Raw genomic sequence first — 14,437 nt, 5'->3', positions numbered from 1 at the left:
CATATCTTCTCCCTGCTACCCCATTTGTGCATTATAGCTATTGTCATTCACCTAGTTAATAAGTTGGTTCCCTGTGTATCCCTGTTTCCAGTACACGTTACGCATTTATAACATGCTTTTTGAGTGAAAACACGGCCATTTCAATGACCATCCTCTTTCTCTCATGTCTTTTCTCATTTTGTTCAAATCTATGTTTCTAATGCATGTGATTCTCCTTAGAATCAGATTGGTTTTGATGTATGAATTTTAAACACACAATAATGTGTGCTACAATATCCAGAGGACAAATTTATTGAAGAAACTACTCTGCAAATAGCATTGAACAAGACTACTCTCTCCCAGGGAAAATAATTACAGTAATGAAACAGACATAAGTGAATGGTAGAGTTTCTTGTTTTTTAAGGCCATCTGCACCCTTTACTTTAAAGATATTATAGTCTGAATGGGGGTGTCCAAGACTAGAAATGATGCAAAATACAAGAGATCAGTACATGGACTCAGTTCAAGTATGAATTGCTGATAGAAGACAAATGATGCTGCTTGATATTGTGACTTGAAAAGAAGTAAACCATGAATCATCCCCATATATAAAGTTGTATCAGAACAGTGGAGAACTGGTACCTTAATAGTTGCCATTTACTATGTTGTTGGCAAAACAACAAGTAGTTGTTGGCAAGTAGCTTTAATGTTGCAATATGAGTACAATTCATATTATCTGGAAAAGCAGACATTCCTGTTTCCAATTAGTTTTTTTTTTTTAACCATATGTTTAGAAAATAAAAGAGATATCCTAAACCAGCTAAAGCTAGGACAGCACATTGTGCTTCTCTGTTGAAAGACATCATATTAATAGAGATAAGACTAAATATGTACAATACTGCATAGCAATATAATTCTTATATTAAAAAAATTTAAAACACTCTTATGACTTAAGCATTATTATTTTCTCACACTGACAAATGAGGAAATGTCCTTGGTAACATGAGCTGATTGGCTTATAAATCTATCATGGTAGTACATGGTAGGGAGGCAGGATACAAACCCACACCACTCTTCAAACTTCTAACTCACTGTGTCCAGAAGCCAAATGCTGAGCACATACAAATAGGCAAAGTTGCTCTGATGATGCTGATGTAATGAAAAATAATGGCAACAGTAAATCTATTGATTTATTTGTCTCTATTAAAAAAGCACTGTGAGGAGAGAGATTTAGTCTCGTTCACTGCTGCATCCCAGTGCCTAGAACAATCCCTGGCACACAAAACATCAATTACAGTGTCTTTATAAATCAAAAAATAATACATCACATTTTCAAAGACATTTCACCAATATTATTTCATTGTTGTCATAACAATTTATAAGATTTCTAATTCTGCTCCAATATTCTTACTACTCCCCATTGTATAGAAGATAACTTAAAATATCAGTGCTGAGATATTACAAATAGGAGATATTAATCATCAAGACCAGTCCCATAATAAGTTCCCAGCCAATCTTACCTCATGGATGACAAGTACTGACTTGAATACGTTGGCTTATCTATGAACGGAAAATGTTGAAAGGCATGTGAAGAAATTCACCATTGAGGAACACACACATCTGTCAACATTAAAAAACAAAACATTATATTAAAATTCTGAAATATGGGAGAAAGTTGGCTTCCCTTCATAAGGAAGGCAGTGTTCAAGGGTGTTGCCTGTTAAAGCTACTATAATAAAATGCCTTTCTATCCTGGCTTTTGACATTTCTTATGCAGAATCGAAGAGTGAGTAACTGAGTTAAAAAAATGAATATCTTATGTTGGGATAGAAAGGTAACAAGGTCCTGGGCTCTGAGGAGTCTCCTCTCAAGAAGCTCAGTGGTTTTGAGGGGAGGAGATATGAGTAAATGGGATGTAGCTCTGTTCACGTTCACACAGGAAGTAGGGAAAGGGATTCTGCTGTCAAAACAATTTGAAAACCTCTTTTATTTAAAGTATGATGCCATCTATATCCAGAAAAGATGAAGACTCTAATCGGAAGATACTTGCACCCCAGTATTCATTGCAGCACTATTTGCAATAGCTAAGACATGGAAGCAACCTATATGTCCATCGACAGAGGACTGGATAAAGAAGGTATGGTACATAAACACAATGAAGTATTAGTCATAAAGAGGAATGAAATAATGCCATTTTCAGCAACATGGATGGACCTAGAGATTATCATACTAAGTGAAGTAAGTCGGATAAAGACAAATATCACATGATATCACTTAAAGGTGAATCTAAAAAATTACACAAATGAACTTACTTACAAAATAGAAAGACTCACAGACTTAGAAAACAACTTTATGTTACTAAAGGCAGGGGTGAGGAGGGATAAATTAGGAGTTTGGGATTCAAAGATGCAAATAATTATATATAAAATTAACAACAAAGTCCTCCTGTATAGCAGAGGGAATTATATTCAGTATCTTGTAATAACCCATAATGGAAAAGAATCTGCCAAAAAATATGAATTATTTGGCTGCACATCCAAAACTAACAAGATATTATAAATGTACTATACTTCAATTTTTTAAAAAATGTGGAAATCAATATGCAAATCAGAAAAAAAAGGATTTAATAAAAAAAAAGTATAAAGCCATAGTGTTTTATGTTTTATTCTCCATCCAGAAGCAATATCCAATCAAAGTTAGGACAAGGTATTTTGAATGTAAAGTTTGCTTATCCACCTCTCTCAGTTAACTGGAGCTCAGTTAGGAAGTGGAAATGAAGAGACAAGAAAGGCATACAATAAGCATAGGCCTCCCTGACACTGCAACACCATTCTCGAAACTATTAAGCTGTTTACTCACAGGCAAGTCTTCAGTCTTCGTCAGGACCAGCTCTCTGGAATGCTAAGAGCCTCACTTCTCTGGCTTCTCAACCCCTAACAGTAATACAACAGGTAAGGAAGGATGAGAGGCATCAGGAGGGTGATGGGGCTGTTAGAAGTTCTACTGCTGACCGCCAAACGGAAGTGGGAGAGACTGATTAGGATGACAGAGCACCTGCTTACTACCCAACCCACTTGATTTTGTAGAGGAGGCAGGTGTGCATTGTTAGGGACTCAGACTAAACAATTTTATAATCCTCAGCTGACTCTCAGGACCCATAGATGATGCAGTGAGTGATGTTTATAACAATGATATGAGTATTTTAAAAACATTTAAAATACTCTTGCAAATTAAGTATTATCATTATCTTGCATTTACAAAGGAGGGGTTAAGTTATGTTTAAATTATGTTTAATATTGCTCTTTAAAAAAGAGAGAGACTTTTAATTTTAAGGAAATATTTTTAAAATCTTGGTAGGTTATAGGGAAAAAAAGCCTCTGTTACCTGGAAAAATCCCACTGTTTGGAACAATGAATCTCTAAGGGATTTCCAATAAAGGAGGTGTTACTTTACTTAGATGTAACCATATGTTCAATTACAGGAAGGCATAGTTGTGGAAAATCAATGAAATATCCACAGTTTTATTTCATAAAACATAGGTGATAGTGTGGGTTTTTGTGATTTTTTTCCCTTGAAATCTAAATTATTTTGAAAAAATGATTTTAAAACTAGTTTATGGAAAGTAGGTCTGTTCCTTAAGTTCAGTGTTTTGCACATAAATACATTGTTTCAAAAAATGCATTCCTACCTGAAAAATAAGTGGTACTGTCTATTGTTTTGCAAAACAATATTTGTAAAAACTAAAGAGCACTCAGACTTTTCAGTCATTTTAATTCTCCTAAAAATTTGTGATCTCTATTCACCAGAGAAATAATTCATCTAATAACATTAATGAAGAGAATTGATCAGGTACATAAACACACATACACTCACACACACACACACACACACACACACTTGCGACATCACCCAAAACCTACAGTAAAATGTCAGTCCAGAATTTCAACAGCTATTGAGAAACAAATTGTTCTTTTGAAGAAATGTTTCCTTTGTGTCTATCCTACTTTTCTTTTTTAAAAAAATTGTGTTTCATGTGAAAAATGAGATCAAATGAGATATCCTTGAAAAACTAAAGCTTCTGCACACTACATACGCAGGAACTAAATCAAGACATGTGAAAAAGGGTAAGATGTGCTATAATATAATGCAATTGGAAAAAGAATTACTTTTTTCTCTGCTTTCTGATGGAGAACTCGATGAAAGAGTGTGCCGGCAAGAACAAGTTCCTCTAAGTGACATTTCATTTCTTAGCAGCTAGATAGATTAATGCTTGCTTCTCTGCAACTCATGCATTACTAGCCCTAGTACTTCAGAAATGAAAAATCATGTACTCAATTTATTCTTTATTGCATAAACGTTATATAAAGAGAATGAAAACTTGCATTTGGGTCTTCATTCCTGATAAAATATTGTGGTCTTGATAACAGGTTAAGAAATACTATAGTACCACTGTCCTTTCATATTTAGCTTCTATAAAACAACCTAATGGATTATACGTATAAGATGAAGAGAGAGGAAAATAGAATTATGTTACATTGTGTAGCCTCTAAATAGATTACAAAAAATGTTATCACCTTTTCAGGGCATGGCTAACAAGACCCACATGTAAATCTTCTTAAGAGCCAAATCACAGGGAACCAGAGACATTTTCAAATTATCAACATCACAACTCAACCAAAAGGAAATTGAACTACAAAATTCAGAAGAAAAGCAAAGTCTAAAGGAATATACAGTGAAGGATTAAAAGACTCCTGACCTGAGGGCAGGTCTTAGAGTTTGATCTCTTCTCCTCCAGACAAGAGAAAGTCAAGCAAGTCCAAGGGACAACCTTGAACTTTCATTTGTGGTGCCATACTATCCTGCCTTTTTAAGAGTCCCTGCCCCATTAGCCTTCGTACTTTGGATAAACTTAAGCTTTTGTTTTTCAGGTCTCTGTTTCTAGCTTTAGTTAGAACTTGAGTGTTTGGGGTGGGGTGGGATGGGGGCGGAGGAGGAATGGGGTGAGGAAAGACGTTAAGCTTCTGCTGCTTCCCTCCAGTGATGAGTTTACCCCAAGTAATCTTCAGTGCTTTGGAGAAATATTGTTTGAAAAAATTAACTAGAATTAAAATAGTTGTGGCTGGTAGAGTTGTATACATGACAGATCATAAAGTCTGTTGTATATTTTGTGAAAGTGAAAGTCGCTCAGTCGTGTCCGACTCTTTGCGACCCCATGGACTATACAGTCTATGGGATTCTCCAGGCCAGAATACTGGAGTGAGTAGCCTTTCCCTTCTCCAGGGGATTTTCCCAACCCAGGAATTGAACCCAGGTGTCCCACATTGCAGGTGGATTCTTTATCAGCTGAGTCACAAGGAAAACCCAAGAATACTGGAGTGGGTAGCCCATCCCTTCTCCAGGGGATCTTCCCGACCCAGGAATCAAACTGGGGTCTCTTGCATTGCAGGTGGATTCTTTACCAATTGAGCAATAAACTCTGGGAAAGTGCAGATGTTTCCAGCTTAATGAGTCAGCATGAGAAGTTTCAGTTATGAATCGTTTCTTTAATATATTTGATCTGATCAGTGTTTTATCTTTGAATACATTTTTGGATAATAATTTTACACAGCTGCCTTAAATTCCTTTCTAGCCATGCAAAACTTTGGGAAACAGCACCTCTTTGCCCCACAGACCCTTTAGGCTGCACCCTCACCCTTCCTCTGTCCACAGACACTCTGGGTATTCCCACACTCACCAGAACATGGGGGCTGTGTTGGACATATATTATAAAACAACAGATCCTAGGAGCATCTTTCAAGGTCAAAGTTTGGATTTCTGCCCCCTGTGGCCTTGACTGCTTCTGGAAACTTGCAGAGTTAAACCTGAGTCCAACACTCAGAGGAAGGAACTGTTTGTGGTGCTAAGGAAGAAAAAGGGAAACACTTGGGGGTTTAATTTAAACTAATTATGGCATTGGGCTAGAGCCAATGGAAATTTTTCAGAAAGCCTGTCTTTTGTGAGAAAGTCAACTCCTGAATATTTGCAGGAGGAAAGTCATTTTTGGAGGGGAAAAAAAAAAAAAACCCACTATGAACCAAGTGATTGTTTAAAGAAGTAACTCCCTCCACCCCCTCACACCTTACCCCACCTCCCCAGCCATGGATAAGATCTTTGTATTTTCCTAAAACACAATGTATTGGAGTCATAAAATACAAAATACAAACAATGGCAATAAAACTGAAAATTAATTCTTTATCTTAGGGAAGTCAAATCTACTTACATGGTTGCATGGGCCTTGGACTTGAAGAAAATCATAACCATGCCGTGTAGTAAGCCTGAGGGAAAAGAAATGTCACCTGCACCTCCTTTCTGCTCTGTTTCTTGCTGACTTTTGGAATTCAGGAAGTCAGAGAGACCAAACAATTTGGATATTCAAGTGGTCATGATTTTTCAATCAACGGGAGAGCAGTAAAACAAAGTTGAAATGTGTTGAATTACTAACATATTGGTCAAAGGAGTAAGAGGAAACTTAAAATGAATTTAGAAAGTATTTGGTTTAAAAAAAAGTGAAAGCTTCTTTTGCATGTCTGAGGTATAAAGTTTCCTAAAGGCAAAATAATTTCCTAGGACTTTTCCTAAATACATTATGAGAAAGAATTTTTTTTAACTTTTTATTTTGTATTGGGGTATAGCTGATTAACAATATTGTGATAGCTTCATGAACAGTGAAGGGAATCAGATACACACACACACACACACACACACACACACACACACACACACACACATATATATATATATATATATATCTCCATTCTCCCCCTAATTTCCCTCCCTTCCAGCTTGCCACATAACAACTGAGCAGAGTTCCATGTCCTATGCAGTAGGTCCTTGTGGTTTATCCATTTTAAATACATGTCCATCCCAAACTCACTAACTATCTCTTCCCCCCATCCTCCCCCTCCTTCCCCATAGCAACCATAAGTTTGTTGAGAAAAAAATTTAATGTTTAGAGACCAACAGACAGACAGGGTAGGTCAGCAGAACAGTGAATTAATTATTGTTGATACAGTTACTGTGATTGTATTGCTGCTTTTGTTTTTAAATGCCTTAGGCTGGCTCCACCTTGTCTACCTGACTGCTCCCTGTTTTCTTCTATATAATCATTTTTTATAAGTTTATAATCATTAACTTTTAAGTTAGCAATTTTAGAAGAAGCCTATTGTTGTTAGATAATAATAATAAAAGCCATCTTTATAATGAATGCCTGCAATATGTCAGACACTTAACATTCACCATTAACCTTTACAGCAGTCCCAGAAGATTGATATTATTATCCCACTTTAAGACTAGGAGCCTCTTAAGTGGTAAAGTTAAAATTCAAACACAGGTAAGTCAGGCTCCTACACACGTCTTTCAATTAAGCCTGTGCTTTGTTGTGATTCAGAGCTAATGTTATGCACCAATTTTGAGGATATGCTACTTCAGATAATATATGGGATAAATGGCATCTATATCCTGTTAAGTTTCAATATAAAAGAGTGCATGAATTTTTGGACCTCAACTGAAATTCATAACAGAGAGAATGATGCATTTGTTCTGCAGAAGATCAGACTAGAAAGAACAGATTTTTCTCTTTCTCCTTTTGGTAATACAGCCCCAGGGCCCAAAGTGGTCAACCATTGTCATAATTCATTTGGCAGTCCTGTCAAAGATAGCTCAGTCATTTAGTCTAACAAAATATTTTTTAACAGTCAGGGTACATATTTGATTTGAATCCAGGGACAAATGGCTCTTCTAAGGCTTCCTGGCAGGTTGAAGATGTGATGCATCAACCGGATGTATCAGGACTTAATACCACTGAACCATGGAGTACATTTTAAAAGCTCACATACATTCTCAAATATCAGTGTATATAACAAATTTCATTGCCTTTGACTCACGATATTTAGAATATATGATATATCAGTCTTTCTACTCTGGGATTTAGTCATAGTCCAAGGTTGTTGTCTTCTGTTCAAATGTAAAAAGTTTAACTTGAAGTATAGGTTATTTATCTTGGGCTTGGTTTGAAAGGGCATATATTCAATCATGTTGTAATGTATAATAGTTCCTAATTTAACCGAGAAGGAAGTTACAGTCACACATCACTTATCTAGAATCACTAAGAATGGAGATGTTACACATAAGGGCACTTTCCTGAATATGTCCTTAAGAATATTTTCAAAATCACAAAATCTGTACTTATTTTTATCCATTCAGACTTGATTAAAACAGGATCGACAATTGCACTCAACTTCTTGATACCTTAAAGTTTTTACATTATTAACTTTTTTTATTTAAAAAAAAGAGAGAGAGCACTAAGAAAAAACTTGTGAATTTGTGTCTGGACCCACATTCAGCCTTCAGCACTGAAGAGAAAGGAGGGCTGTTTTCGCTTTGCTTTCTTGCCAGTTATAACACTTTCTGCATCCTCTCCTTCTTCCTCCTCTTTCTCTTCCTCTTCAGCCCCTTTTTAAATCAGATTGCCTTCTTATTGTTGTGTTTTAAGAGTTCTTTGTATATTTTTGGATAATAGTTTATCTTCTTCTCTTGACATTGTCTTTTGCAGGGCAGAGGTTTTTAATTATGATAAGTCTTGATGCCAGGCAGTGTCAGTTCTCCAACTTTTTCTCCTCCATTAATGTCTTGAATATTCTAAGTCATTTGTCTCTCCATAAAACTTTAGAACCAGTTTCTTTATATCCATAAAATAACTTGCTGGGATTTTGATCAGGATTGCATTGAATCTATGAATCAAATTGGAAAGAACCAACATTTGGACAATATTGAATGTTCTTATCAATGAACATGGAATATCTCTCCATTTATTTATCTTTCTTTGATATGTTCATCAGAGTTTTATAGTTTTTCTTATATAAATCTTGTACACATTTTGTTAGATAAACCAATAGTTCATTTTGAGGAATGCTAGTGTAAACGGTGGGCTTCCCTTGTAGCTCAACTGGTAAAGAATCCACCTGCAATGTGGGAGACCTGGGTTCTATCCCTGGGTTAGAAGATCCCCTGGAGAAGGGAAAGGCTACCCACTCCAGTTTTCTGGCCTGGAGAATCCCATAGGCTGTATAGTTCATGGGGTTGCAAAGACTTGGACATGACTGAGCGAGTGTAAACCAGTATGGTGTTTTAAATTTCGAATTTCATTACTTGATAGGAAAGTGATTGACTTTTGTATAGTAAACTTATATCCTACAACCTTGTTATAATTGCTTATTAGTTCCAGAAGTGTTTTTTGTCAATTCTTTTGGATTTTCTACATAGCTAATGACATTTATTATGAACATAGAGTGTTTTATGTGTCCTTTCCTTATTAGACTGATTGAAGGGTTTCCCATTAACAGTTTGGGCATAAATAAGAATAATAACTGGAATGGGTTAAAACATGGTTTAACCTAGAAGTGTATACTGATCTTAAAAAAAGGAAACAAAATCTCATTGCTCTCCTTTAGGAGATGTCAGAGAAAGAATTCATTATCTTTTAAACTTGTAAATACAGGGAAATGTTCAAGCATTTATCTTGCCTTTCATATATATCTATATTGTAGGATAAACAGAAGAGTCTAGAAAGGGAAGTTACTGTTTATAGAAGTACTCTAGCTAGTACATGGAGAACCCATGCTAGAATTATCATATCACCATTTTGTAATACTTTATGAAATAATGGATCCACACAATGATTACCTAAGGCTGCTAGCAACTCAAAAAGAGAAATAATTCAACATTATATGCTTCATAATAAAAATACACAATACTACCTAATAAACATTATTACAAAAAATTAGCACCTGAAATGACCAAGCTTCTAGATTTAACTATAGGAAATATAGGAAACTGAGGATCTATTAAATATTATTATTGCAAGGATGCAATTAGCAAAGTCCAGACTAAGAAACTCTATAAGACAAATGATCTATTTCCACCTCCCACCCCCACTAAGTAAGTTGAAAGAGAGAGTGGGAGATAGAAACAGCATATCTATAGTTTAAAATAGATTTAGGAAACATTTCAACAGTTAAATTTAATGAACCACATTTGGATCCTTTAAAAAACATTTTGAAAAATTTGACAATCAAGACAGTTTGAACACTGTCTGGATTTTAAAAAATATTGTAAAGTTAATATTGTTTTTAGTATTTATTATTGAAACAATACCAGACCACCTTACTTGCCTCCTGAGAAATCTGTATGCAGATCAAGAAGCAACAGTTAGAACTGGACGTGGAACAACAGACTGGTTCCAAATGGGGAAAGGAGTACGTCAAGGCTGTATATTGTCACCCAGCTTATTTAACTTATATGCAGAGTACATCATGCGAAATTCATCATGCTGGATGAAGCACAAGCTGGAATCAAGACTGCCGGGAGAAATATCAATAACCTCAGATATGCAGATGACACCACCCTTATGGCAGAAAGTGAAGAAGAACTGAAGAGCCTCGTGATGACAGTTAAAAAGTTGGCTTTAAACTCAACATTCAGAAAGCTAAGATCATGGCATCTGGTCCCATCACTTCATGACAAATAGATGGGGAAACAATGGAAACAGTGACAGACTTTATTTTTTTTGGGCTCCAAGGTTATTGAAGATGGTGACTGCAGCCATGAAATTAGACAATTGCTCCTTGGATAAAAAGCTATGACCAACCTAGACAGCATATTAAAAAGCAGAGACATTACTTTGCCAACAAAGGTCCATCTAGTTAAAGCTATAGTTTTTCCAGTAGTCATGTATGGATGTGAGAGTTGGACCATAATTGAAAGCTGAGCACTGAAGAATTATGCTTTTGAACTGTGGTGTTGGAGAAGACTCTTGAGAGTCCCTTGGACAGCAAGGAGATCAAACCAGTCAATCCTAAAGGATAACATTGAATATTCATTGGAAGGACTGATGCTGAAGCTGAAGCTCCAATACTTTGGCCACCTGATGAGAAGAACTGACTCATTGGAAAAAACTCTGACGCTGGGAAAGACTGAAGGCAAGAGAAGAAGAGGATGATAGAGGATGAGATGGTTGGATGGCTCACTGACTCAATGAACGTGTGCCTGAGCAAGCTCTGGGAGTTGGTGAAGAACAGGGAGGCCTGGAATGCTGCAGTCCATGAGGTCGCAAAGAGTGGGACACGACTGAGCAACTGAAGTGAACTGAACTGAGGAAGGGGAGTCTCAGCATAAGTGATTGGCTTGTGTCAAATTCTCTGATTGGTTGATGGTACAGTAACAGGGCCATATCATAGGGGTTAATATTATCAATCCTTGGGCTCCAGTAGACCTTGGGGCCTGAGGGTCATCACATCATTTCATTTGGTGAGGCTTTTAACACATCTGTGGCTTCCCTGGTGGTTCAGATGGTAAAGAAACCGCCTGTTATGTGGGAGACCTGGGTTCGATCCCTGAGTTGGGAAGATCCCCTGGAGAAGGGAATGGCTACCCACTCCAGTATTCTTTCCTGGAGAATTCCATGGACAGAGGACCCTCGCAGGCTATAGTCCATGGGGTTGCAAAGAGTCAGACACAACTGAGTGACTTTCACTTTCACTTTAACATCTGTAAAACTCAGGAAATGTGCATCAGATATAGTTATCTAGGCATTTGAGAGAGGAGCCACAGTGGAGGATATGGGAGAGTGGTCTGTCCTAGAAAGTACCCATTGAATCCTGCTGGGTTACAATGTTAGTGTGAATTTTAAAAACAAAATAGTTCTTATCTTTAGAAAATATACTGTGAAATATTTATGATATAATATGAGGTCTGGGATTTGCTTTATAATAATCTAGTAGGTAAGCAGGGTATCAGTTCAGTTCAGTTCAGTCACTCAGTCATGTACGACTCTTTGTGACCCCATGAATCGCAGCACACCAGGCCTCCCTGCCCATCACCAACTCCCGGAGTTTACTCAAACTCATGTCCATAGCGTCGGTGATGCCATCCAGCCATCTCATCCTCTGTCGTCCCCTACTCCTCCTCCCCACAATCCCTCCCAGCATCAGGGTCTTTTCAAATGAGTCAATTCTTCTCATCAGGTGGCCAAAGTACTGGAGTTTCAGCTTCAGCATCAGTCCTTGCAATGAACACCCAGACCTGATCTCCTTTAGGATGGACTGGTTGGATCTCCTTGCAGTCCAAGGGACTCTCAAGAGTCTTCCCCAACACCACAGTTCAAAAGCATCAATTTTTTGGCGCTCAGCTTTCTTCACAGTCCAACTCTCACATCCATACATGACCATTAGATAAACCATAGCCTTGACTAGACAGACCTTTGTTGGCAAAGTAATGTCTCTGCTTTTTAATATGCTATCTAGGTTGGTCATAACTTTCCTTCCAAGGAGTAAGCGTCTTTTAATGTCACAGCTGAAATCACCATCTGCAGTGATTTTGGAGCCTCCCAAAATAAAGTCTGACACTGTTTCCACTGTTTCCCCATCTATTTGCCATGAAATGATGGGACCAGATGCCATGATATTAGTTTTCTGAATGTTGAGCTTTAGGCCAACTTTTTCACTCTTTTCTTTCACTTTCATCAAGAGGCTTTTTAGTTCCTCTTCACTTTCTGCTGGGTATAGATAAGTCAAAATGAACAATTATTGAAATAGATGATAAAGTATGTGGGATTCATGGGCTTCACTGGTGGCTCAGCAGTAAAGAACTAACTGCAATGGAGACACAGGTTCAGTCCTTGGGTTGGGAAGATATCCTGGAGAAGGAAATGGCAACCCACTCCAGTATTCTCATCTGGGAAATCTCATGGATAGAGGAGCCTGGCAGTTTACACTCCATGGGGTCTTAAGAGTCAGACGTGGCTTAGCAACTAAACCACCATCATGTGAGACTCATTATATTATTCTTTCTGCTGTGGTATATGTTTGTAACTCCCATAATAAAATGTTAACAACAAAACAAAAAAACACTTAAAGCCCAGATATATTGTTACTTGCCCAACACCATATATGTAATTAGGATAGTTTAAATCTGAAATTGGACTCTGGACTTCCAATCAAATACTGTCTCCCTTATAACAAGCTATTTTGCAGAGAAGCCAAAATTCTGGGGTACCAGATATCTGCCCACAGCTTGACAAGCCAGTGGGTGAACTAGGGAATACACAGCGGGGCTATTAAATACTGATACAAGCAGCTCATCAGTAAGCGGCCAAGTGGCAAATTGGGATTGACTGGGAGTGCAGAGCAGCTGTTGACTTTTGAAGTATTGCCCAGAGTTCTTGGCGTTCTTTCATTTGGTCTTTAAGGGAGCCATTTCAAAATCTGACCAGCCTTATAAGTGCCCAAACAGAAATGGAAGGCTGCTTAGTCTGTACCTAGAGTTTTTTTAAGTGCATCACAAAAATTCATTTTTGATGAAAGCTATATATACAGTAATTTCCCTACATACAAATGAGTTCCATTCTGAGAGCATGTTTGTAAATCCAATTTGTTCGTACATCCAGCAAAGTTAGCCTAGGCACTCAACTAACACAATCACAATACATAATACTGTGTATAGATACTTACAGTATAGCACTGCCAGTATAGTACTATCAAAGCTTTATATTTTACACAAATACATAAAAAACAAACAAAAATAAAGAAAGCATTTCTAATCTTACAGTTGGTACCTTGAAAAGCACAGTAGTACAGTACAATAGCTGGCATACAGGGGCTGGCATTGAGTGAAGGCAAGAAGAGTTACTCACTGGAGGAGGAAGGGGGGCAGGGGATGGTAGAGCTGGAGGATGGTCAGCAATAGGAGACCAAGGGCGAGCTGCAATTTCACTCACGCCTGACATGGATGCCACAGGTTTTGGTTCCTTGCTGGATTCAGTTTTATCTGCCTTCTTGCTTCTGGACATTCTGGGCTTGAAATAAAGATAGTGTACTCCATGTAGCACTACACAGTAAAGCATACAGGAGCACGACTGCTTGTGGAGGATCACGCACGTGACAATGCACACCAGGCTTGTGAACTAACGTGACCGGACACGCGAACACACGTTTGCACCTTTGAAGGTTCAAGGTTCGTATGTAGAGGAATTACTGTAGTCAGACCAACAAGGAGCCATGAGGCCACAGCTGAGGTTAACAGTGCCTAGGCACCAAGGATAAGAGAATTGTTAGAGTGAAAGGTCATTTTCACATTGCTGAGGATTGCTGTTTTATGAGACACTAAAACTCAGTCATCACTGCTTTAGGTTTGGCATTGTTGAGACACTGACTGGGCTGTTGTGTGGAGCTGTGGATAGATGGAGAACTAATGAAGCACATACGGAAAATCAGAAAAGGGATAAAATGGTGGTGGCAGTACAAAACCAGGAAAGGGCACTCACGTCCAACGTTGGAGGCCAATACTGACCCAAAGTTACGGACTAGACCTTGGTTTTGCTAATCTAATGTGCAGCAGGGCCAATCTACTGATACTTTGTTGTGGT

The sequence above is a fragment of the Dama dama genome, chromosome 9 (genome assembly GCF_033118175.1).
Source record: "Dama dama isolate Ldn47 chromosome 9, ASM3311817v1, whole genome shotgun sequence".
Classification (NCBI taxonomy): domain Eukaryota; kingdom Metazoa; phylum Chordata; class Mammalia; order Artiodactyla; family Cervidae; genus Dama; species Dama dama.
The sequence above is the reverse complement of the archived record's forward strand: the minus strand, read 5'-3'. Positions refer to the sequence as shown.